Source organism: Hyperolius riggenbachi, chromosome 4 (genome assembly GCF_040937935.1).
Source record: "Hyperolius riggenbachi isolate aHypRig1 chromosome 4, aHypRig1.pri, whole genome shotgun sequence".
In the NCBI taxonomy this organism is placed as follows: Eukaryota; Metazoa; Chordata; class Amphibia; order Anura; family Hyperoliidae; genus Hyperolius; species Hyperolius riggenbachi.
This window is the reverse complement of record NC_090649.1, coordinates 91,380,366-91,407,330: the sequence shown is the minus strand read 5'-3', so window position 1 is coordinate 91,407,330 and position 26,965 is coordinate 91,380,366. Positions and strand designations below refer to the sequence as shown.

At 45.5% G+C, this 26,965-nt stretch overlaps 1 protein-coding gene across 3 annotated transcripts in view; it reads left to right on the top strand.

The window, feature by feature from the left end:
- The first annotated feature begins 1,310 nt into the window (after positions 1–1,310).
- Positions 1,311–26,965, top strand: part of GREB1 (growth regulating estrogen receptor binding 1) — a 198,631-nt gene continuing 172,976 nt past the window's right edge. For 2 of the 3 annotated variants that reach the window (XM_068280292.1, XM_068280290.1), the window contains exon 1: positions 24,734–24,808. The gene's annotated coding sequence lies outside the window, so the exon portion shown is untranslated. Of the gene's footprint in view, positions 1,374–24,733; positions 24,809–26,965 lie in introns of those variants that run through there. The other variant, XM_068280291.1, reaches the window with a different exon arrangement.

Sequence of the window (26,965 nt, the reverse complement as noted above, 5' to 3'; positions counted from 1 at the left end):
GGAAATTGCTGTTCCTGACCCTAGGCATACCCCAGGGGGTACTTCTGATGGTTCCAGGGGGTACTCAGGCTTGACATACCGTACTTAACCAAGGATAATAAACTTATAGTTTTAGAAAATGATGAATCTTATTTAAACAACACCAAATTAGTGATTTTGGCTGATTAAAAGCGATAGGAAATGTTCGGAAATCATTTAGAACCAATTATCATGTACTATGATTAAATATATATTTGTCAGGGGTACTTGTGATAATGTTTACTATGCTATGGGGTACTTGGTGAGTGCAGGGTTTTAAAAGGGGTACATACCAATAAAATGTTGAGAAACACTGATATAGACTACCACAACTAGCTTTCCAAGTACAGCAACTGTAGAGGGTTCACAAATGCATGTGAAAAAGCAAAGCAGTTCATTTCGGCGGCATCATAGCAGCAATGCTATACTGCGTAATGGTAATTCGGGTATCCAGCAGTTTCCAGACCGCGAATTACATCTCTCTGCAAGTTACTACAACTCGGAGGGGGAATAGTATTTACCGCCGCCGGGGAGTTTAGCGGCATCAGGGAGAGCCGTCATCTGACTCGCACTGCGCCGTACTGCCCGACCCTGAGATCAGATGTACCCGCGAAAAAGTAGGGCATGTACTCGTTTTTTCCCGTGGCCAAAACGCAAAAAAGGGATCAGAAGACACAGTAGCTCCATAGCCAACCATTATGTGCGTTTTCGCATTTCAGCAAAATGCACGCGATATTGCCAAGTGTGACCCCTGCCTGAACCTTTCCCTGCGCAAAGTCTGGCCAGAAGTTCTGGTGATATCCTGCAAACACATTGGCTAAAGTGACCACAAACAGCCAGATGGAGCTAATGCCCACGATGTGATGTCCATAGGTAGCTGTGCTCTGACTGTGGCAGCTGGTAAGGCCATACACCCTCTTTATATTCCATTGACATCCTCTTGTCAGCTCCTTTCTCTGCTAATGGTGGGAATATGCGCTGGTTCACATATCTGCTGAGTGTTGGCTATTGTCAGCCAGTGATGGGGCTAGCCAGGATCTGTCACTGCCTCCCTGACCCCTGGCTGCAAGGTCTCAGCCTGCCCCTGGGGGCAGCCCCGGTCTCAGCCTCTTCCACCTTTCTCCCCTCGTGTCCAGCAGCCTCCCCCACCCTCCTCCCTCTCTACACTCCCCCCTGAGAAGTCCTGCATCTTCCCAGCAAACAAGTACGGCTGGTTCTAGAGGAGGTGGGGGGAGGGGAGCGCAGCAACAGGAGTCTTGCAGCTGGATCTGCTGCCGTCCTCAGAGCTGGAAACTTTGCAGTGCTGCTTCTTGCTGGACCCCTGGCCTGGGTGTTCCGGCGGGCAGACCCCAGAGGTGAGTCACTGACTGCATATAGGGGGGTGATCAGTGATGGGTGATCAGTGTGCTCTCTCTGCAGGCTACAGCAGTTCAGCGTGTCTGCGCTGGGAACAGGCTGCAGCAGGGAGGTGACAAAGTTGATTGCTGGTTATTTCACAAGCATGTGTTGAGTGTGCTATGTCATGTGTCATTGCTGCTGGTCGTTTCACATGTATGTGCTGAGGGTGCTATATGTCACTACTGCTGGTCATTTAACATGTATGTGCTGAGGGTGCTATATGTCACTACTGCTGGTCATTCCACATGTAGGTGCTAGGGATGCTATATGACACTACTGCTGGTCATTTCACATGTATGTCCTGGGGATGCTGTATGTTACTACTGCTGGTCATTTAACATGTATGTGCTGAGGGTGCTATATGTCACTACTGCTGGTCATTCCACATGTATGTGCTAGGGATGCTATATGACACTACTGCTGGTCATTTCACATGTATGTCCTGGGGATGCTGTATGTTACTACTGCTGGTCATTTCACATACATGTGCTGGGGCTGCTGTATGTCACTACTGCTGGTCATTTCACATGCATGTGCTGAGGGTGCTATATGTCACTACTGCTGGTCATTTAACATGTATGTGCTAGGGATGCTATATGACACTACTGCTGGTCATTTCACATGTATGTCCTGGGGATGCTGTATGTCACTACTGCTGGTCATTTCACATACATGTGCTGGGGCTGCTGTATGTCACTACTGCTGGTCATTTCACATGCATGTGCTGGGGCTGCTCACTACTGCTGGTCATTTCACATGCATGTGCTGAGGCTTCTATATGTCACTACTGCTGGTCATTTCACATGTATGTGCTGAGGGTGCTGTATGTCACTACTGCTGGTCATTTCACATGCATGTGTTGAGGGTGCTATATGTCACTACTGCTGGTCATTTCACATGCATGTGCTGAGGGTGCTATATGTTACTACTGCTGGTCATTTCACATGCATGTGCTAGGGATGCTGTATGTCACTACTGCTGGTCATTTCACATGCATGTGCTGGGGCTGCTCACTACTGCTGGTCTTTTGACATGCATGTGCTGAGGTTGCTATATGTCACTACTGCTGGTCATTTCACATGGATGTGCTGGGGCTGCTCACTACTGCTGGTCATTTCACATACATGTGTTGGGCAAGCTATGTGTCATTACTGCTGGTCATTTCACATGCATGTGCTGAGGTTGCTATATGTCACTACTGCTGGTCATTTCACATGCATGTGCTGAAGGTGCTTAATGTCACTACTGCTGGTCATTTCACATGCATGTCCTGGGTCTGCTATATGTCACTACTGCTGGTCATTTCACATGCATGTGCTAAGCAGGGCTGTGGAGTCGGTCCAAAAATCCACCGACTCCGACTCCTCAGTTTAGGATTCCACCGACTCCGACTCCACGACTCCGACTCCTCTAATTTGCATATTACAATTTTGTTGATTAAAAGTATTTAACATGAAATTCGTCTCTTAACTGCCAACGCTTAGGAATTTTACAAGACAACTGAAGTGAGAAGGATATGTAGACTACTATATTTATTCCCTTTAGACTAAAACTAGTCCTTGGTAAGAGTACTTGTAAAAGGTACAAACCGGAACAAAGAACATCTATCAGGCCCTAGGCAATGTAAGTGTGGGTACATGTAAGAATGATGTGCAGGTACTCTGCAGGGGAATGAGGAGATTGTAAACAGACAACACCTCTGTGTTCAATGTGCACAGCATTCTCAGTGGATTCCCTGCAGCTCTGTGGGGAGTGCATATGTAGAGTATAGTACTACTGTGTAACAAAGTAAACCTGAGACAGATGAAATTAAAGTTTTATACATACCTGGGGCTTCCTCCAGCCGCCTTCAGGATAATCAGTCCCTCGTTGTCCTCCTCCACCACCTGGATCTTCTGCTATGAGTCCAGGTACTTGAGTCAGTCAAGCGTAGTGCGCATGCACACACTCCGCCGCCAGGAGCATACTACACCTGTGCAGCACTATTGCGCAGGTGCAGAATGTTCCTGGCTGTGGGAGCGGCATGCGGCCGGACAGCGCTGACTGGCTGAATTACCAGGACTCATAGTAGAAGATCCAGGTGGTGGAGGACAGTGAGGGACTGATTAGCCTGAAGGGGGCTGGAGGAAGCCCCAGGTATGTATAAAACTTTACTTTTCATCCGTCTCAGTTACCCTTTAATTTGTAGTCACCAACCCAAATTTTAATAACATATCACATTATTTGATTTCATCAGCAAAGGGAGTGCATACATTTGCATAAATCAGCATCAATGCAGAATTATTTCCATCTCGTTGACCATCTCTATTAGTGACATAGCTACACATCAGGCTTTATTCTTACAGCATAGATGTTATTTAGTATATATAAGAGATTCCTGTGTACACATCATACATACAGTCACAATCAGATATGTATATCTGACCTTAAAAATACGGGGACTGCTTTATTGAAGCAGCGCAAGTAACTAATTTTGATTGGTTTATTTCACTTTTGTGGACTAAGCACAGCTATTACTGTATATATACATTATTTTTAATTACTATTATCTGAGAAATAGAACATTTTATCATATTTTCTATTTTAATTACAGTTACAAATTCATTAGGAGTCGGAGTCGGAGTCGGTGCATTTTTTCCCGACTCCGACTCCGACTCCAGGCACCCAAAATTGCCCGACTCCACGACTCCGACTCCACGACTCCGACTCCACAGCCCTGGTGCTGAGGGTTCTATATGTCACTACTGCTGGTCATGTCACATGTATGTGCTGAGGGTGCTAAATGTCACTACTGCTGGTCATTTCACATACATGTGCTGGTGCTGTTATATGTCACTACTGCTGGTCATTTCACATGCATGTGCTGAGTGTGCTATATGTCACTACTGCTGGTCATTTCACATGCATGTGCTGGTGCTGCTATTCACTACTGCTGGTCATTTCACATACATGTGCTGGTGCTGTTATATGTCACTACTGCTGGTCATGTCACATGTATGTGCTGAGGGTGCTAAATGTCACTACTGCTGGTGATTTCACATGCATGTGCTGGTGCTGTTATATGTCACTACTGCTGGTCATTTCACATGCATGTGCTGAGGCTTCTATATGTCACTACTGCTGGTGATTTCACATGCACGTGCTGAGTGTGCTATATGTCACTACTGCTGGTGATTTCACATGCATGTGCTGGTGCTGCTATTCACTACTGCTGGTCATTTCACATACATGTGCTGGTGCTGTTATATGTCACTACTGCTGGTGATTTCACATGCACGTGCTGAGGGTGCTATATGTCACTACTGCTGGTCATTTCACATGCACGTGCTGAGTGTGCTATATGTCACTACTGCTGGTCATTTCACATGCATGTGCTGAGGGTGCTATATTTTACTACTGCTCGTCATTCCACATACATGTGCTGGTGCTGTTATATGCTACTACTGCTGGTCATTTCACATGCATGTGCTGAGGGTGCTATATTTCACTACTGCTGGTCATTTCACATGCATGTGCTGAGGGTGCTATATTTCACTACTGCTGGTCATTTCACATGCATGTGCTGGGGCTGCTATATGTTACTACTGCTGGTCATTTCACATGCATGTGCTGGGGGTGCTGTATGTCACTACTGCTGGTCATTTCACATGTATGTGCTGGGGCTGCTATATGTCACTACTGCTGGTCATTTCACATGCATGTGCTGGGGGTGCGATATGTCACTACTGCTGGTCATTTCACATGCATGTGCTGGGGGTGCTGTATGTCACTACTGCTGGTCATTTCACATGCATGTGCTGGGGCTGCTATATGTCACTACTGCTGGTCATTTCACATGCATGTGCTGGGGCTGCTGTATGTCACTACTGCTGGTCATTTCACATGCATGTGCTAGGGATGCTATATGTCACTACTGCTGGTCATTTCACATGCATGTCCTGGAGGTGTTATGTGTCACTACTGCTGGTCATTTCACATGCATGTGCTGGTGCTGTTATATGTCTCTACTGCTGGTCATTTCACATGCATGTGCTGGTGCTGTTATATGTCACTACTGCTGGTCATTTCACATGCATGTCCTGGAGGTGTTATGTGTCACTACTGTAGGTCATATGGAGAGAGGGCAAGACAACATATACAGCAGCCTCATACATCTCACCAATCTCCTCATTCTGTGCTGATGGGGACCAAGTTTCACAACATAATCTCCCAGCTATATATTGTATTGCCTCTGCAGCCTGTGTCTGATTTATAGCAATTCATGTTGTGTTTATGTAAAATGTATTACATGTAAAGTTTATCTTTCATTTTTCAGTATGAATATATTGTTTTGACATGGGAGATGCATGTTATATATATAATAATAACAACAACAATATTATTATTATGTCAGTGGCATGGCATTGTTACACATAATTATTATTATTTATTAATACATTTAGTAATGGCATCAACTGTATAAGTCAGGTCTGCAGAAGTAAAAATAACATGCTAATTAGTTGTTATTTTTTTATTATTATTATCACTAGCTTATTATTTGTATTTGAGCAGCATTAGCTTATTGTACATGTCATAACCTATCTTTCTAGTGATTATTGTTAATACAGACAGGTTATTGTCTGTACAGTCAGCCAGTGCTACCCAAATATTAATATGAATCATCATCATCATAAATTAAAGAAAACCTGTACTGAAAAAAAGTTAAAAGGGTACCCACCTCAGTAGGGGGAAGCCTCTGGACCCCATCGAGGCTTCCCCCGTCCTCCTTTGTCCCACGGCGGTCTCGCTGCAGCCCCCGGAACACACTGGCGACAAATACGACAGCCTGTGCAATATTTACCTTTTCGGGCTCCAGTGAGGGCGCAGTTGCGGCTCTTCTGACGGAGATAGGCGAAAATAGTCGATCTCCGTCGGGTCCGCTCTACTGCGCAGGAGACTTGCTCCTGCGCAGTAGAGCAGCCCGACGGAGATCGGCTATTTTCACCTATCTCCGTGGGAAGAGCGGATACTGCGCCTGCGCTGGAGCCAAAAGGTAAATATTTACATCGCCGCCGCACCGGGAGGATTTTCTCTGCTGCCATGGGACCGAGGAGGACGGGGGAAGCCTCAATAGGATCTGGAGGCTTCACCCACCCGAGGTGATTACCCCCCAGGGGAGTTTTTTCATTACAGATTTTCTTTAATATTATTGCAATATTATTTTTACTTGGCCAGTTTGATTCAAATACAGTGAAATCTTGATCAGTGTTTTTGTTCCTATCTGAATGAATGTTTTTGACTTTTATCACATTTCCCTAGCATCCGCTGCCTATTGGCGGCACTACACTGGGGCATGCTGGGGTACTGGCCCCTCCTAGGAATCACTGTGCCCCCCCCCTTTGTATACCCCCCCCCCCCCCCTGCTCAGTAACATACAGTTAATTGTTTCCAGGGGCATACACTAAACAGGCTAGTGTCTGTAAAACGCTCTTCATGTCAGCCTGAGTCTATGTAGATGTTAAGTAAACCAAGGGTCTTATCTATTTGCCATCAATACCTCTCAATCCTTGCAACATCCCTTGTAATTAATAAAATGTTTCTAGATGACACTTATATTTGGAAAAAAAATCTCTCTACCACCTTCTGATTATATGTTTTAACATTGTTAGTCAACGGGAGTAGAGTCTGAGGAAGGCTTACTAGCTGAAAGCGAACTGTTTTTTTTTTTTTTTTTAAATTAGCCAATTAATGATGTTATCCTGATTCAAAACTTCCTGTCTGTAAAATACAAGCTCTAATCTGCAGCTATGCTTAGCTACTAAGTTAAGGAATTACAAAAGTGTTTCTTTCCCTCCTGCCTCTTTCCCCTCCCCTTACTTGTAAAATTGTCACATACAGGCTGGGGGCTGAAATGATTTGTGTGTGATCTGTCCACACAGGAGCAGCTTGCTAGCAAGTTGGGATTAAAGCATGCCAGCCAACTAGCCAAGTACTTCTGTAGCTTACCTTTCTTCCATTACAGCACCTTCATTTGAACAATCTGCTCTGCTCAAAAGCCTCTGAGGTCTGTTTGTGATATTTACATTTGGTTCCTATTATTGCTGAACTAGTTAGCCTTAATTTCATCACTTGACCAAAAATATCTAAAGCTCGCCATATAATCATCAATTTTGATCACCCAAATGGATCCTGCCAGCAAGCCATCTTGCCCCCTTTGTGCCCCCCCCCCCCAACAATTTATAGCTGGAGCTGCTGCTGCCACTTGTCAATGCCAGGTGTATTTGTAAGTGGTTTATTGTAGTGTGATGTACTGCATTAGCCATCAGTAAAAGCAGGATGTTTTAAATCAGGTTGAGGCCTTGAACCCACTAGCAGTGTTTTTCTAATGCAATGCTATGGGTGATTTTTCAAAAATGACATTCCTCAAGTGGGATCACACCCTTCGCATTACATTAGCAAGAGCTTTTCAAATCGCAAGCGCTTAAATGCCGCTATTGGGCTCTAGGCCTGATAACATTTATTGGCTAAATTAATACAAAAAGAGTAATCTTTCAGCTAGTAAGCTGGTTAAGCTTCTCAGGCTTTTGGCTAAGATCAAGTGTAGTATCTGTTCTTATCAGTTTCAGGGGGCGGGCCGGGCCCGAAGTAAACTCCGACAACCTCGGAATTGGGGGGGGGGGGGCAGCTTGAACGAGCAATTTGGGGGAGGGACACCCCGAAATCCTCTAGTAGAGATGCCCATTGTTGTTCTTACGATCCCTTATGTTGGGAATACATAAGTCGATTCGGCGGCTCGATTAGCCGCCGTAACGACTCCCACCGTGTCCCCTCTCGTCCCCGCCGCCGTCCGGATCGATTCCCGCTCGTCCCCGCGGGCGTTTCCTTATCTTCAGCTCGATTGGTCGCCCACGGGGATCGAGCAGGGAATTGATCCTGCGGTCATCGGACCTGTCGGAAATTATCAATCGAGCCATCAGCGGCTCGATTGATAAGGGCGCATCGACCCGTGTATGCCTAGCATACGATTCTTCCTGAATGGATCTACCACGATCTAAGCTGAAGGGCTGAGGGCTTTGCTCAGGTGTGCTGCCCCTGGAGTGGCGATCCAGGAGTGTCTGAAAAACCCGGGGCCTGGGAAACCCTGTGGTGGAGTAAGGCACTAAGGTCTGTACTAGCTGTATGCTTAGCCAAACAACACAGCTCCCCGGCCTTTTGGCTAGGGAGAGTGGGGAATTCTTATAATGCTGGCCGCAAGGTCGGGGCCAGCTTTCTGGCATTTGGGACTTGTCCCCTGGGGACTTCGGTCCCCGACTAGAGGCTCCTTCTCGGGGGAGCCGACCCTGGCAAGTGGAATACCACGTGGCAAGTCGGGGTCCTCCAATCCTTCGGGTGTCGGAGGACCACAAAGCCCCCTGCGCCGAAGGCAAAGGGGGCGGTTCCCCTCTAGGGGAACAATGGAAAGGGCCCTGCTTCGGTGGGGCCTGGGGCTGCCCATGCACGTTTTTGTAGGATGTTTATGTACTTTCACTTTTTCCGTACATGGGCATAAAGCCTTGCTTTCTCCGGGCTACTGTTGTGAGCAACATGAGCTAAGGCCTGGGGCACACCAGAGGAGTTTTTCTGAGCGGTTTGAGTTTTAAACCTGCTGCTAATGTTATCCTATGTGTCTGTGCACACTGGTGCAATGAGGTTTTGTAAAAAAAAAACATAGCATTACATTGGGAAGAGCTTTTGAAACCTCTAAAAGCTCTTCCCAATGTAATCCTATGGTTTTTTTTTACAAAACCTCATTGCTCCAGTGTGCACAGACACATAGGATAACATTAGCAGCAGATTTAAAAACTCAAAACGCTCAGAAAAACTCTTCTGGTGTGCCCCAGGCCTCAGAAAGCTAAAAAAAAAGCAGTCTGTGGACAGCCTTCTGCTCACAGTGTTAGCATAGTCTGTTCTCCCTGGGTCTGTACATCAGTCTGTGTCTCCCAGATTTCTCGATTTCGAGTTTGTGAGCCCTCAGTCTGTAGATAGATACTTAGGATTTGTGTCTTGACTGACATCACCGCTCATGGTGTGCTTGAGCCCTTAGAATAAAATGTAGAAGGTGGCCATTTCTGCAGATGTGAGGGAATCTGGCTTGTAAGATTATGGCACACGTGGGAAGCAAGGCCAGTCTGTGTCAGATTTGGCAATGCAGTTCTGTTACTCCTCATTCTCCTATCAGAGTGCAGAGCTGCAGCTGTGTCTCTCTCTATGGGGTGGTGCGTTTTATGCCCTCTGTGTCCAGGGACTTTGCCATTTAGCTAGTGGAATGTGAAAGTTTTGTTTTACAGCCTTAAGCAGGCCATACACTGGCCCGATTTGCGCCCGTTTCGACAGCAGATTCGATCACTGGGATCGAATCTGCTGCCAATCGTTCACGCTACACGCCGAATTTCGATCCATTTCGTCCGATCCCGTCGATCGTGCCGTGCGGAAAATAACCGTCGATCGCCCGCGGGTAAAGAGCGCGTCGCTAGCGGCGTTCGAGTGCCCGACGACCGACGCAATAGAGCCCGCATACATTACCTGCTCCGCCGGCGCGACTGCAGTCTCCCGGGCACCGCTGCTCTGTCTGCGCTCTGGTCTCCAGGTCCGGCATGCCTCACTTCTTCTAGCCCGGCAGGAAGAGCGCCCTCTACTGTTTAAACTTCCTGCCGGGCTAGAAGAAGTGAGGCATGCCGGACCTGGAGACCAGAGCGCAGACAGAGCAGCGGTGACCGGGGGACTGGAGTCGCGCCGGCGGAGCAGGTAATGTATGCGGGCGGGCGGGGGCAGCAGCAGCAGCACCACCACAACAGATTGTGAACGGTTTCAGGCTGAAATCGGTTCACAATCTGTTTGCTGTAAAGGTGGCCATACGATCCCTCTCTGATCAGATTCGATCAGAGAGGGATCTATCTGTTGGTCGAATCTGATGGCAAATCGACCAGTGTATGGCCACCTTTAATGGTAATGACAGGGGGTCTGGTCAGAGATCTCCAGACTCATGCAGAGCCCAGGGAGTCTTCTGAAGTATAAAATTGGCATGAAGTCCTAGTTGTCCTGCTGTTGTCGGGAATACTGGGCAAAGCGCTTGCCTCACCAGTAACAACAGATGTCTGTCAGGCTGTCTTCTCTTGTTTGTGGGGCTTTAAGATTCAACAGGTATGACGACCTTGTCCAATCGGCATTTGTCTCCTTGAAATTAGAGATGTACTAAGGAGCATCAGGAGTGGGGTTGATGTGGCTCTGTAAAATTTAAAGCTATAGGCTTGCTGTACACCAGCAGTTCTGGATGCTAGCCTGACTTACAGGGGCATAAAGAGATCATTTGCATATTCAGTAGTGGTGCATTGTGGGTAACCACAAATGTTCACGTAAAGAGACACAGGAAGTCTCTTAAAAATCATCTGTTTATTATAAAATCCTGTGTAATATGATATCCCTACCTAAACCGCCGCATCCCCGCCGCTGTAATCTATCTAAATCCCCCCTAACTCCCCCCTCCCTCTCCCCCGCAAAATCCACGACTTTCTTGGTCATGGATTTTGCTGCCCTCTACTCTTCCGTGTGAGGCAGAGCTATGAGCTGCAGCCCTGCCTCACACGCGTCTCTCAGCGGCGGATCTCCGCCTCTCCCCCGCCCCTCTCAGCGAAGGAAGACTGAGAGGGGCGGGGAGAGGCCGCGATCCGGGCTGAGAGACGCGCTGAGAGGCAGAGCTGCGGCTCATAGCTCTGCCTCTCACGGAAGCGCTGCCCGGATTGCCCCCTGGGGAGTTTGGGGGGATTTAGTTAGATTAGAGCGGTGGGGATGCAGCGGTTTAGGAAGGACTATCCTATTACACTGGATTTTTTATAAAAAGATGATTTATAAGAGACTTCAGAGTCTCTTTAAAGCTGAATTATTGCAAGTTTCCTTCTGTTTTATGAAGGCAAATGACACTAAGAAGCATCAAGGATGCCAAGTGCAAATCCGCCCACAACGACTCAGATCTGGGTTCAGATCGGTGGTGTAGTGGATCGAGCAGTACCATGGTTTCCTGTTCAAATCTGGGTTAGTACACGATCTGCATGGAGTTTGTATGCTCTCCCTGTGTTTGTTTAGGTTTCCTGGGTACTCTGGTTTCTTCCCACACTCTAAAACGATGCAGATACTGTAGGTTAATTGGTCCCCCCTCCCCTTCATTTTTTCCCTGCAAGAATCAATACTTACCCGGGGCTTCCTCCAGCTCTATAAACACACGTGAGTCCGTCGCCATCCTCTCGCGGGCTGCCGTTCAGCTGCGATCAGCCCCAGTAACAGGTTTAGTCGCATCAGTCGTGGTCTTCTGCGTATGCGCGGACCTCCTGCGCATGTAAGTATTGATTCTTGCATTTTTCTTACAGCTCTGGTACACTTTAAGGCTTGAACCCACTGCCCAATTTTCTCTGCGATTTTTCCATCGTTTTCGCAATCTTGCAACGTGGGTACAGCCGCCGCGTGATTACAGGAAAGATGTTTGGGGACGCCAATAACGACCATTACAAGGGATTGGATCTGTAAGATCCCAGACGAATCCCACGCAAAGTACCGTGATTGCTCGACTTCTTTTTCCCACCCGTCATGTGACGACGCGTGGAAGATGGATTGGGGAACTGCGTTTATCAGGAGGCATTGTTGTGATGTTCCGCAATCCATCTTCAGATGAGTGTTAAAAGATACATAAGACAATGACTGACTATGGCAAGGATTAGATTGTGAGGTCCTCTGAGGGACAGTTAGTGACAGGACTGTACTGTATATTTTGTAAAGTGCTGCAGAAGATGTCAGTGTAGTATAAATAGACAATAATAATCTCTCCAGCATTTTGCAATTCATGTTTTTAGAGGCTGTCTGACAGCATATTACCTGAATGGGCTGTACAGGAAGGTCAGCACACCCCATAAATTAATAAATGATGCTGATCTGACAGATCAAATGTAGAAGAAAATCTGTGGTGAGCAATAGGACTTGCCCAGTGGCATAGCAGTAGGCAATGCAGACTGCACCAGGGCCCCTGGACCAGAGCGCACCGGCAGTGGTCCATTTTCATCCCCTTTACTAGCTTTCCATTGGTGCTACGCTCCCCCTGCCATCGCGAGGAGCGTTCTGTGCCTGCGCAGTAGTACTGTGCAGGTGCAGAACACTCCCGCCCATGGGAGCATGACAGAGGGGCGCACATGGCCGGGCTTTGCATGCGTGACAAAGTGCCACTCGCCCAGGCCGTACTACAAATCTCAGGAGCCACCAGGGTGACACGAGGGACCGGAGCGGGCTCAAGGGGGCTTAAAGGGAACCTAAACTGACAGGGAAATGGATGTTTCCTTCTAAATACCAGTTGCCTGGCAGTCCTGCTGATCTCTTTGGCTGCAATAGCGGATGAATCACACACCTGAAACAAGCATGCAGCTAATCCAGTCTGACTTCAGTCAGAGCACCTGATCTGCATGCTTGTTGAGGGGCTGTGACTAAAAGTATTAGAGACACAGGATCAGCAGGAGAGTCAGGCAACTGGTATTATTTTAAAAGGAAAAATCCATATCCTTCTCAGTTACGGTTCCCTTTAAGGAAGCCCCAGGTAAGTGTAGTACCTGAGATGTCTTTCATCTTAGGTACACTTTAAAGAGACACGGAAGCGAAAAGAAAATGATGATATAATGAATTGGTTGTGTAGTACAGATAATTACTAGAACATAAGTATCAAAGAAAATATTCTCATATTTTTATATTCAGTTATGAAGTGTTTTTTATAACATTGCATCATTCTCTACTATTTGCAGTTTACACACTACTCAGCATTCTAAATGATTTTACAGAGCAGGCCAGTGAACTATTGACCTGTCCTCTGCAGAGAAAAATAAAATACTGTGACTGACACTTGAGATAATAAGCTTCAGAAGACAGAGCTCTCTGGGATTTTGAAAGTCGTGGTGCTCAATGGCTCTTTTGCATAGCTGTAGCTGTACTACACATACAAATTATATCATATTTTTGTTTCGCTTCAGTGTCTCTTTAAGCCTCATACACATGTACAAGACATGTCTCCCAGCCTGGTAGAATCCCTTGGACGACTTTGCAGGGCCGAGGCTGTACAGACGTGTCGTTAGCAGGTAGGCTAGCAACGTGATTTGTTGCTATGCTATGCGGGGGGGCTGATGAAGCAGTGTGGGAGCCATGTCACGTGGCTGTATGGGTGAGTGAGGAGAATAATGCTCTCGTCTGGCGTTTGGCCAGAGCGATCTGCCAGGCTAATCTCTGTCTGAGGCATCAGGCAGCATCGGGGGCTGCTATACATATGCTAGATTCTTGTCTGAGGCAGTCATTATTTGCTGCTTCGGCCTACTTTCACCTGGTGAGGCTTTACACACCTGGATTCAGTCATGTGATGGCATTTACCTGCATTAAGCGGGCTTTGCCCTCTCCTGTCTGTGTCGGCTGTGTTTGTGTGATGCTGCTGAAGGTTGCTGTGTAATATCCAGTGTAAGGATATGCTTAGAAAGGCTTGAAGCAATTTCACTGCTTGTCAGACTGGCTGTTAGCATGTAAGCATACCTAAATTACCATGCCTATAGCTGAAATAAGGAAGCTCTCCCTGCATTGTGTGGAAGAATGGCAGCTTATTGTCCTCCATAAAGACTGAGTGTGGGACTGTATTCCTATTGTCCGGTGTGTATTGAGGTAGTAACAGTGGGAATTGCCTCTTTGATCAGTATATTGCCGTTATATATATATGGCAGCATGCATAAAATGGGATAGGAGGATTAAAGTACCCGGTGGATACCTTTTTTGCGCCCAACGGAGATTAATGGCAAATTACTATTAAAGGAAATGGCTGGATATTATTCTGTGAGGCAAATTAATGATTTTTTTATGTTTGTGCATTTTACATGCTTTGCATAGTGCTTTTCTCCTGTGGAGCTGGTCAGGAGCCGATTGTTCAGACTATCTGCGTATGAAGAATGCGTTTAAAATCAAAGAAACGCAAGTTGAAAAACGCATGCGTTTTTCTTGCGTTCTAATGCGTATTCTATTGCGTTTTGCACATACACGTGACCCAGGGGAAAAAAAAGAATTATGGGAACCGCAGAGGAAAACGGACGCTAAAAACGCAATAGTACGCGTTTTTGATACACGTCCATAGACTTTCATTGCGTCCGTTTCTATGCGTAACGCACAGAACTGCGTGCAGCAATGCGGATGAGAAACGTATGCGTCTCATACGCATACATGTGAACTAGCCCATTCAAAAGCAATAGGAGCCGTTCCTATGCGTTTTTGGTACCCAGACACGTTCCCTGAAAACGTCTAGGAAAGCGCATAGTCTGAACAGGCCCTTGGCTCCTGATCCTGTGATCACTGCGAGCCAATCTCATTGGCTCACATTAATCATGTGATCAGGAGCCAATGAAATCAGCTCCTGACCAGCTAACAAAGCTCTGCTGTCATAGCAATTGCAAAGCAAGGGAACGTCAGCTACTACGCTACACTTATCTGGCATCAGCCAATCTCCACCAATGCCAGATAACTGAGACTACTATATATTCCCCTACTGATTACCTAATATCTTCCACTGGACCCGTAATGGAGGATTCAGCTATTGCCAGAACCCAAATTACAGTATTTCTTTCGTAATTTCGGAGCGTGCTGCCATAGACGTAATTAACAACGGCCTATGGTGGCGCCCAAACATACCAGTGTAGTGGTGAAGGGCCCTGCCTTTGTCATGATAGACCAGGGTTTGAATCCTGGCCACGGTCATTACCTATTCAGTAAGAAGTCTTTGGGCAAGACACGGCAGGGTGGGCCTTGAGCGCGTCCTTAAGTGGCTGCAGCTCATAAGCGGTTTGAGTCCAGCAGGAAAGTGCTATACAGATGTTAGGATTATTAATATTATTAAAGGAAACCAGAGACGTTAAAAAAGAAAGATTTGATACTTACCTGAGGCTTCCTCCAACCCCATAAACACCGCTGAGTCCCTCGCTGTCCTCCCACGTGCCTCCGTTCATCAGCCCCCCGGTAACTGGCTAAATCGCGTCAATCTGGGTCTTCTGCGCATGTGTGGGGGTACACAATTTTCCTATCCTTCTAGATAAGACATATAACATTTATATTGTGCATTTCTACTGGCAGACTCAAAGCGCTTCAGAGTTGCAGCCACTTATAGCGCTCTCCATGGGCAACCAGCAGCATTAGGGAGCCTTGCCTACAGACTCCTTACTGGTTTAGGTGCTGGCTTGAGCCAGTGATGAGATCCCTGGTCAAAGGCCTGAATCTTACATCCAAGGTAGCACCCAATATGCGATCCAGCTGTAGTAACAGAACCTGCTTCTTAGTCTGTAGCATATACCATGCATGGATTATAATGCAATGGAAATGTGTTTTATATTAGCCCTTAGTTGAGTTGTGAAAAAGGGATTTCTGTGGGCATAAATGAAAGGAATGATGCGATTTACGTGTGGCGTTTGCTTTCACCGGATATGCCCATACCTAATGTCTGCAACACCTCATAACAGGCCAGGCAAGCTGTTCATTTCCTGTCACAGCTCCCGTTTACCTTGCAGTCTTCTCTCAGCTGCAGGGGCGCCACACACCTTCCGACTTTCTATGGCAAAATCATCATGTACATAACCAGTCATAGTTGCTGCTCTCACATACAAGCTGTGCTTCATAATTAATCCTTACTGCTCTGCTTATCACAGCATGACTGGGTCTTTCTGACTGTAGACAAGACACAGAACATTTATACTGCGCTTGTCTCCTGGCAGATTCAAAGCACCAGAGCTGCAGCCGCTAGGACACTCCTTATGCAGTAGCAGTATTAGGGAGTCTTGCCCAAGGTCTCCATACCGAAAAGGTGCTGGCTTACTGAACAGGAAGAGCTGAGATTTGAAACACACTGTAGTGTACAGTAACACTGGGTGTCGGGAGTATAGCACTTAACTAAAAGTGCCCATTAAAGTGGACCTGAACTCTTGCACAGGACAGAAGGAAAACAGAGAAATGCACCCTGTATGTATTTAGAGAGTTTAGCCTGTCTAATTCCCTCTCACCTGTGACTAATCTCAAGTTGTAATTTGATCTCTCAGCTGTGCCAGCTGGCTGCCTCAGCAAAGCAGCTAATTTGTAAACACAGGATATTAACCCTATGTCTGCTTCCATGAAAGCAGGAAGTAGGCACACTGCAGATTTATTGCAGGATTTGTATCAGCTGTAACACATACATGTTTTTTTTCTTTAAAGGTTATTATGCTGTTGCTTATTTTTTAGAGTATTATTATTATTATTATTTATTGTATTTATAAAGAGCCAACATATTACGCAGCGCTGGACATTAGTTAAGGTTACAGACAATATTTAGGGGTGACATACAGCAATATGACAATACAGGAATACAAGAAAACCAGATCACACAGCACAGTATGAGTACCAGGTAATGCTTAGTCAGTCACTGGAGGGGAGCATGGAGATTAGGCAAGTTAGGGTCACTCAGATGCATAGCATGGGTGCACAGTAATGGAGGTGCATGATCAGGTAGGACACAAAAGGAGGAGGACCCTGCCCAAAGGCTTACAATCTAGAGGGAGAGGTAGGGACACGAGAGGTAGGGGGCCAGAGTTCAGCTGCGGGTTTAGAGCACTTGTGAGGGGTGGTAGGCCAAAGTGAAAAGGTGAGTTTTGAGGGCTTTCTTGAAGATGTTGAAGGAGGGGGCTGCCCTAATGGGTGGAGGTAGGGAGTTCCATAGTGTTGGAGCGGCTCTTGAGAAGTCCTGAAGGCGTGCATGGGACTGGGTGATGTGGGGGGACGGTCAGGCGAAGTTCATTGGAGGAGCGGAGTGAGCGGCTTGGTGTGTATCTCTGAGTAAGATCAGAAATGTAGGTTGAACAGGTTTTGTGGACGGATTTGTAGAGTAGAGAGTAAGTTCTAAGTTCAGGTCCGCTTTAAGTCATTTAAGAAGAGATACATTGTGGGTTAATAAGTTAATTAAGAGATAATTTAACAGAAAAGCTACAGGAATGGACCCCATGGTCTTGTCTTGTATATGTTCAGAGGGACCCTGCGTGGGTTTGAGGATGAGCCGGGATTATCCAGATGCTCTACTGAGGGAAGTATCTACATTTTATTTGTTTCAATATAGGTTCACTTTTAAGGGAATCAGAAGTGAAAATAAACGTTTGAGATAATGAATTGTATGTGTAGTACAACTTAGAAATAGAACATTAGTAGCCCAGAGTATCATATTGTTTCCACTTTCCAGTACAGGAAGAGTTAAACAACTTCACTTGTTATCCATGCAAAAGAGCTTCTCGGAGCTCTCCGATTAAGCTTGGTTGGCTACAGTGCTGTTTTCTGAAGCACTTATCTCAACCGGTACTCACTGTTTCTTGTTTGTTTAAGGTTTTACTGCAGGAAAGTTCAAAGGTTCATTAGCTTTGCTTTATTTCACAGTTTGAAATACAGTGTGTAGTTAGTAAACTGAAAATATTAGAGAATGATGCAATGTTATAAAAAAAAGCTATATAACCGAAAATAAAAATAGTAGACTCTTTTCATTGCTACTGATGTGCTATGAATTATCCGTACTACACAACCAATTCATTATATCATACTTTTTTGCTTTAGTGTCACTAGGCATCAATATTTATGGTATAATATTACTTGGCTGTTTTGGGGGTTTTTTGTGTTTTTTTTTTTAGTTGTTAGTTTTTTCTTATATAAGTTTTGGTCACCATTCCAAATGAAGCCTTTGAGTTTTTATATAATTTAAGCCTTTTAAAATAAAGCCTCTATTCCATGCTGGATGTGCAAGATGTTCCGCTGTCTGGAGGTCAGCGCATGGTTCTGTCTCCCAGTGTAATGTAACATTCCTAATAGACATAAATAAGGAAGTAACATTGTCTCTCACAGACACAGTGGCCTTGAGTCCTATTCACTCTGCTCCTCCCACCTCCTGGTAATTGATTGTACCAGGGAAAGGGTTGACTTGTGAAGTGTTATGTGATAAGTCTTCAACACCCAGGTGCTGAAATCCCAGCCTTCATTTCCTCTTTGTGAACAGGATTTTTGATGCTTTGTTCCCAGGCTGAAACAATTATGCACCTAATGCCAAGCTTGTGTCTGGTCTATTGTGCACCCTGTCTGTAGTCTGTCTGCTTGTAGCTCTGCAGGTAGGAGAATGCCACATTGCCCTGCTGTTGCATTGCTTTTGCCACAGTGCTGGGCTTTTACTTTTGAAATTGGAACAGCTGGATATAAATAATCCCTACTTGTTCGCAAGTAGAAAAATGAATCGGCGAAGTCTGTTGCGGTGTTAGTCGTCGAGGAGAATAACTTTGTTACAAAATAACAAAAGTTGCATTAAGTATGTCCCCACTTCCAAGTGTCCTTTTATTGTAACTCCCAAATCTCTCCCAGCGGGTTCCAGCTTAGTTGGGCTCCCTGCAGTGTGTCTTTGTAATGCATAAAACCACAGACAGAGTTATGAGGCCACTTGTGACCAGCATGTTCTCATCCAATTCTGAATCATGCCTGAAGAAGAAATGTGAAGTTTTAAAAGTTTGCAAGAATACTATGTATAGTGAATATAATGAAAGAGATTATCCAAATCAACTTTTGTTGCTTTCATGTCAGGGGATCGTCTCTGACCAATGCTGGGACATACTTTAACTTGATTAAACGAGCTTCAGAAAATGTTCTTGTAGTGTTGCTCTATGTCTATATCTTTGTTTTGATTCTGTTCTTATAGGCCTAGTGCACACCAGAGCGGTTCGGCTGCGGTTTGCGATCCGCTTGCGGGTGCGGATCCGCTAGGGTAATGTATTTCAATGGGCTGGACACACCATAGCGGGAGGCATTTGCAGAAACGCAGACTCCCGGGCTGCTGCAGATTTTGGATTGCGGATGCGTTTCTGCCTCAATGTTAAGTATAGGAAAAACGCAAACCGCTCTGAAAAACGGCACTTCAGAGCGGTTTGCCAGGCGTTTTTTGTTACAGTAGCTGTTCAGTAACAGCTTTACTGGAACAATACATGAAATCTACTACACCAAAAACGCTTCACAAAACCGTAAATTGCTAGCTGAAACGCTACAGAAAAAGAAGAAAAAGCGTTTCAAAATCTGCTAGCATTTTGCGGATCTGCTAGAGGGTTTTGGTGTGCTCCAGCCCAGAGGTACAGACTAACCAGCAAGCTCATGGTGACCCAGAACTCATTGGAGTGTGCCCAGAGTGTTGCTTTAGGACCGGGTTTTGATTCTGTTCTTCTAGTGCTGCTCTAGGACTGGGTTTTGGCTCTGTTCTTATAGTGTTGCTCTAGGTCCTGATTTTGGCTCTGTTAGTCTAGTGTTTCTCTACGCTCTCGTTATGGGTCTGTTCTTCTAGTGTTGCTCTAGGACTTGGTTTTGGTTCTGTTCTTCCAGTGTTGCCCTAGGACCAGGATTTGATTCGGTTCCTCAAGTGATGCTCTAGGACTTAGTTTTGGTTTTGTTAGTCTAGTGTTGCTCTAGGATCAGGTTTTGGGTCTGTTCTTCTAGTGTTGCTCTAGGACTCGGTTTTGCTCTTCTAGTGTTTCTCTTGGTCCTGTTTTTTCTGTCTGTTCTTCTAGTATTGCTCTAGGACCTGATTTTTGGTTCTGTTCTTCTAATGATGCACTAGGAACTGGTTTTGGTTCTATTCTTATAGTGTTGCTCTTCTTATTTCCCATAGAACAAACAGCAGACCTGGCACTGATTTGCAATTTTCCAAGAGTTTCCTTTAATCCAGCGGGTACAAGCAATACATAAAGAGTAAGTAGGTGGTCGGCCTAACAGCCGTTTCGCAGGTTGCCCTGCTTCTTCAGAGGCACAAAGACAGGGTAACCAGGTATCATCCCCCATATATATACAGTAATGCATAAGAAGCTTACCTCTTATAAGAAGCTTAGCTTCTTATGCACTACTGTATATACAGTATATGGGGGATGATACCTGGTTACCCTGTCTTTGTGCCTCTGAAGAAGCAGGGCAACCTGCGAAACGGCTGTTAGGCCGACCACCTACTTACTCTTTATGTATTGCTTGTACCCGCTGGATTAAAGGAAACTCTTGGAAAATTGCAAATCGGTGCCAGGTCTGCTGTTTGTTCTATGGGAAATACTAAGTTGTATGAGACCTAGAGCATGTACTGCTTGGAACCAGGGTCCAGCTGCTGTGTTCCGGAATTGCTTGAGTGCCAGTCCCACTGCTGTTTCTTTGCTACAAATTGAGAAAGGCTGCTCTAGGACCTGGTTTTGTTTCCGTTAGTCTAGTCCTGCTCTAGGACCTGGTTTTGGTTATGTTCTTCTAGTGTAGCTCTAGGATCAGGTTTTGGGTCTGTTCTTCAAGTGTTGCTCTAGGACTTGGTTTTGCTCTTCTAGTGTTTCTCTTGGTCCTGTTTTTTTCTGTCTGTTCTTCTAGTATTGCTCTAGGACCTGCTTTTGGTTCTGTTCTTCTAATGATGCACTAGGACCTGGTTTTGGTTCTGCTCTTATAGTGTTGCTCTAGGACCTGGTTTTGGTTCCGTTGAGCCTCGTACACATGCTGAACTGTAGGGAACGATGGGTCCGTCAGACCCTCCCGCTGGGCGGGCGTTCCAGCGACAGTACAGCGTGTGTACAGTCTTTCTGCAGACTGATAAGGCTGTCTCTGGCGGATCGTTCAGAAACAGCCTTATCAGTCTGCAGACAGACTGTACACACGCTGTACTATCGCTGGAACGCCCAGCGGGAGGGTCTGACGGACCCGTCGTTCCCTTTAGTACGGCGTGTGTGCGAGCCTTAAGTCTATTGTTGCTCTAGGCCCTTGTTTTGTCTCTGTTCTACTAATGATGCACTAGGACCTGGTTTTGGTTCTGCTCTTATAGTGTTGCTCTAGGAATAATGGATGGTTACATTAGTCTAGTGTTGCGGTTCCATTAGTCTATTGTTGCTCTAGGCCCTTGTTATGTCTCCATTCTTCTAGTGTTGCTCTAGGTCCTGGTTTTGGCTCTGTTCTTCTAGTGGGGCCTCAACTAGTACCTTGCCTAGAGCCCCACCCAACCTTTGACCAGAGGGTTTCGGGTATCATCAGACGCATGAAAACAGTGAGGCTAAGTTCACAGTGGGACGTTAAAGTCGCGCGTTAAAACAGCATTTAACGCAGAATAACTCACTGCAATGAAAAATCAATGCCCTGTTCACAGTGCACACGTTGCGTTGGTGCCTAACGCTGCACGTTAAGTAAAAGTACTGCATGCAGTGCGTTATACATGTTATTAGCTGCGTTGGACTGTTTGCACATGCTCAGTAATGACTTGGACGCATACTTTTCATTGCCTGTATTTTTTACTGTATCTGCTGTATGCGACGGTAACACTGCGTTGCCACTTTTTGGGCGCGTTGCGTTGTAAGCTTGCGGTGCGACTTTAACGTGGCATCAAAACGCAACGTCCCACTGTGAATCTAGCCTGAAGCATTATATCTGCGTTATTTATCAGTGGGCAGCATGAGATTACTTTAGTATATTTTCCTAAGGCAACTTACTAGTTTAAGTGTTTTTTGACCCGTTCTTCCAAAATACTGTAGGTTTTAATGGCTTTGAACTGTCTGAGCAGTGATGTTACTGTATAGGCTGTTTTTCTCTTGTGTGACAGAGACAGTGTGAGGCAGCATGGATGGCTAGCCTAGTGAGGACTCTTGACATGTCAGTGCCTGGCTTGCATACTGGCTTTGTGAGAGGGGTCATAGGTCATCTATAGAAAGCTCAGAGAGACGTCCAGAAATGCTTGAGACGTTTCCAATGGCTCTATTGTTTGCACTGGTCACTTGCCATGACTTATGCCTCTGGACATCAAAGTAGCACTAAGCTCAGTTATTTTTCCCCTTCCTTCGCCTCCTGCTTACAATTCCGATATTTTTAGGAGTGAGTGGATCTATAAATTCATGTTCTGATCTGTAAAACTAGTTCTGTCCTATATGGTGGTCAGTCACATCCTTTTTTCCAGTGCTGCAACAGAACCTGGTTCAATAAACAGATTCCAAGAGGGGGAAGGGCTTGCCTGCCCATCATCCTTAGCAGGATATTGCCTCATCTGCCACGGGCAGAAAGATGGCTCAGTGGTTACCCTTGACTCCTTGTTTAATTCCCTCAAAGTTATCTTTAATTTTCACCTGGTGGTTGCGTTATCCCCAAATCATACTGACAGGTTGATGAGCTTGGACCCCTGTATTTGGCTGTAGTTGTGGGTAAGGACATAACCACTTAAGGACCATAGGCTTACACCCCTCTAGTGAACAGGCGATTTTTTTTTACAATTCAGTGCTCTGCAGCTTTGACAGCTCGCTGCAGAGCCATGCAGGTTTTGTGTGCTAAGTTGTATAACTTAGCACACAAATGAATCTGCTCCCACTTTTGTTGGCACCAACAGAGCTTTCTGTTGGTGGCATCTGATTGTAGCTGCCGTTTTTTGAGGTTTTTTTTTTTAGCCGCGATTGCGAGCTAGGAGGCTGTTTACGGAGCTCTGCTCCATAACTAAAGTGGGGATGTGCGCGATCCCCTCTAATCTCCACCCACTGCTCTTGACGTCTTTCTGCGTTAGGCGGTCCTGGGGCTGCCACCTTCCCAATGCCTATCGCGTTAGGCGGTCGGGAAGGGGTTAAAGGACCACTCCAGCGAAAAAAGTTAAAATCCAAAAGAACCGACGGGTTTTGGACTATTCCATCTCCTCATGGGGGATTTTCAGGGTTTTCTCTGTTTTCAAAAGCATTTCCTGAATGGTGTTAAACTGCCAAAATAGTAAGATACCAGCCAAACGCCCTACTCCCTTGCACACTATTTTGGCTGTTAGATCTTATGCTGTTCCGTGAGGCCCTGTTTACACTTAATCAGTTGGTATGGTATGGCATTTTTTTTTCTTCTCCATAGCAATCATTGTGAAAAAGATTTCAGTTAAAACGCGTTAAGTGTAAACTGTGCCATAGGAAAACATGGGCATTACTTTGAAAATCAGTTGTCCTTTCAGTTATAACTGAGAGCTACTGATTAAGTGTAAACGGGGCCTAAATGCTTTTGAAAAAAAAGAAAACCCTGAGAATCCTCCATGAGGAGAGGGACTAGTCCAAAACCTGTCGGTTCTGTCAGATTTTAACTGCTTGCTTCTTTTGCTGGAGTGGTCCTTTAAAGGGACTCCGAGCAGTGAATAAAGCCCCAGGTAAATTCAGATTTTGTTTTTATTCACTGCTCGGAGTCCCTTTAAAGCCAGATTAAACTCGTGAATGAAAACATTATTTAGTACCCTCACAGTAAATGTACTGTGTCTGTCCTGTGTCTGAAGCCTGTCACCATGGTAAAGTCTTTTTTTATATCCTTCCTGGGCGAGCATCCATCTTGAGCTCACTTCTGCATGAAAAAATCAATCGCTCTGGCTCTTTTACGCTACGAGTGATTTTGTTGCGATAGGATTGCAATGCTATTTCGATGCAATTGTGCTGCATTTATTTCAGCATTTCTCCTTGTGTTCTTAGCATGGCTGGTGTCCCCAGCTGGGTCCAGCTGCCTGTTCATATGCTGGTTTGGGATACTGGTTCAGTGTTCTCCCCAGAACTTTCTTCCAGCCGGGTGGCATGAAATAGTAGCTGGGTGGCATGAAAAAGTAGCCGGGTGGGGCGAGATGAGAGAATGCAGGGCCGGTGCTTCTGTGAGCAACTCTGCTTACAGCATAGGAGGAGGTGAGCCGATGACAGCCGGGTGGTCACCAAAACTAGCCGGGCGGAGCACCCGGCTGAAAGAGCCCGAGGAGGACACTGCTGGTTCCTGTATCATGGCCAAGGGAAGTTTTAGGTAAAATGGGGCCCTGTTCGAAATTAATGGGGGGCTTACATTTTCATGTACTGACAGTCGCCCAGTTTGACCCGGACCTTATCATGTCTGCCAATCATCTAAAGTCTGTACTAGCATTTTCCCTATGCTTCTTCATATGTGACAGGAGTTTGCCTTCTTAAAGAAAACCTGTACTGAAAATTAAAAGTCAAAATAAGCATACACAAGTCATACTTACCTTCCATGTAGTCTACGCCTCAGTGTCTTTCTCCTCTCCTGCGTCCTGTTTGTTCACTGTGATCAAGGGAATTTTCCGTCCTCCATTTTGAAAATGGCCATTACCCATAACAGCTTTCTGGTCAGCACACAGTTAAACTGTAACATTGCCCACTTGAGCCATATGGAAACATGGTCATTACCTGGTACATCAGTTTTCCTCTCAGCTATAACTGACAGCAACTGATATTTTACTGACAGCAACTGACATATTTCAGATCTGACAAAATATTGTCACGACTGGAAGGGATTATTGTCAGAAGAAAATGGTTAGCTTCTGAACAGAACTGATGGCAAGGTAACTATGTAATGTTCATTTGAAGTGACCTCATGTGTTTATTTTAAATATTTTTACTCAGTACAGGTTCTCTTTAAAACAGATGGAATTTTCAATTATTCAGGTTGGCATGCGCTCTGAGGTGTCCCACAATGCATCACTGCTGAATATGCAAATCATCTCTTTGTTATCCCTCCAGAACCGCTGGAATGCAATAATGTGTCAGCTTGTTAATAATATTACAGAGCCATAGCATTTTAGTAAGGAGGCTTTTTGGTCTCATTCAGCCCCTTACACACTGCTAGGAGTTCTGGTTCACCATGAGCTTGCTGGGTAATCAAATCAAATCAAATCAAATCAAATCAAAGATAGCTTTATTGGCATGACCAAGATTCTTTACAGGTATTGCCAAAGCAAGGGCAAATAGGGGACATGGGAGGGGGTGGGGTAGGGGGAAAATGGCTAAGCAGTCTGTGGACATTTTTTAGGTTTTCAGTTCCGTTATGCTCCTCTCAGTCTGTGGCATGCTGTGACATAGTGTGCAGCGATTGTCACTGTGGATCTCCAATCTCATATCTGACAGTTTCCTTACATGAAAGCCACACATGAGACCTGATTGTCCTATCCATGAGAGTGAGTGGAGCAGAGATTATCTGTCCCTTCTGCCTGTTTATTGATGTATCTGTTAGCAGCAGCATGTTAGTGAAGGCATTAGATGAGAATAGATCTCTGGGGACTTGTACCATCAAAGCACCTGGAGGAAAGGTTGTGATAATTGTCATGCTAATGCTTCCTTTTGGGTTGTTGTGGGTAAGAGCACCAGACCTTGGAATCACATTACCCTAGGAAGGGATCTAACTGCTCTTTCCCATGTCTGTAGGCAGGCTAGCGTCTGTTCCCTGCGTCCCAGGGGAGAAGATCAGACTGACCCTTTATTTGCTTTAGGGTCAGCTGCCATGCCTTGCAAGTCCTACAAGCACTAGAGCCCAGATTGACTGGAACGTGGAGATTAAAGCCCCATCTACACGATACGATTCTTTGTACGATTCGATTACGATTCTATTTACGATCCGATTAAATCCGACATGTCCGATCGGAATTCGATTCGATTCAATTCGATTTGCCATTTTAAAACAATGGCAAATCGAATTGAATCGAATCGAATTCCGATCGGACATGTCGGATTTAATCGGATCGTAAATAGAATCGTTATCGAATCGTACAAAGAATCGTATCGTGTAGATGGGGCTAAAGACCAGATATTCTGCACTTTCCATTTTCTCTGATACATCTGATTGCTCAATATCTTAACCAATGAGATATTAGTTATTTCTGATTGGTCTCAGTGTTCTCCCCAGAATTTTTTTCCAGCCGGGTGGCATGAAAAAGTAGCCGGGTGGCATGAAAAAGTAGCCGGGTGGGGCGAGATGAAAATGCAGGGCAACTCTGCTTACAGCATAGGAGGAGGTGAAAAGGTGAGCCGATGACAGCCGGGTGGTCACCAAATCTAGCCGGGTGGAGCACCCGGCTAAAAGAGCCTGGGGAGAACACTGCGTCTGCAAAATAATTGACTTCCTGTTTTCAGCAGGGCTGTGGAGTTGGTACAAAAATCCACCGACTCCGACTCCTCAGTTTAGGATTCCATTGACTCAGACTCCTCTAATTTGCATATTACAATCTTGTTGATTGAAAGTATGTAACATGAAATACATCTCTTAGGGCCCTTTCACACCAGAGGACTTTTTCGGCGTTTTAACGCCACGGCCGAAGTTGGCGTTTTCCTAGGTAAAAGAAAGTCCATAGACTTTCATTTTACCATTCACACTAAACGCCGCGTTTTGGAGAGTTGCGTTTCAACGCTCCCAGGCACTTTTTCTGGGCCTACCGCGGCGTTTCTCATTACAATTGATTGTGATGTACAGGCGTTAAAACGCCTTGAAAACGCCTGCAGCCAAAACGCAGCGTTTTAGCCTTTCACCGCTGCCTGTAGTGTGAAAGAGCCCTTAACTGCCAATTCTTAGGAATTTTAAAAGACAACTGAAGTGAGAAGGATATGTAGACTGCCATATTTATTCCCTTTAAAGCGGACCCAAACCAAATATTTTTTTTAATTCAAATTATTTAGTTGACACATACAAAGATAAATAAACACTCCTTCAAGCCTATGAGCATTTCAAT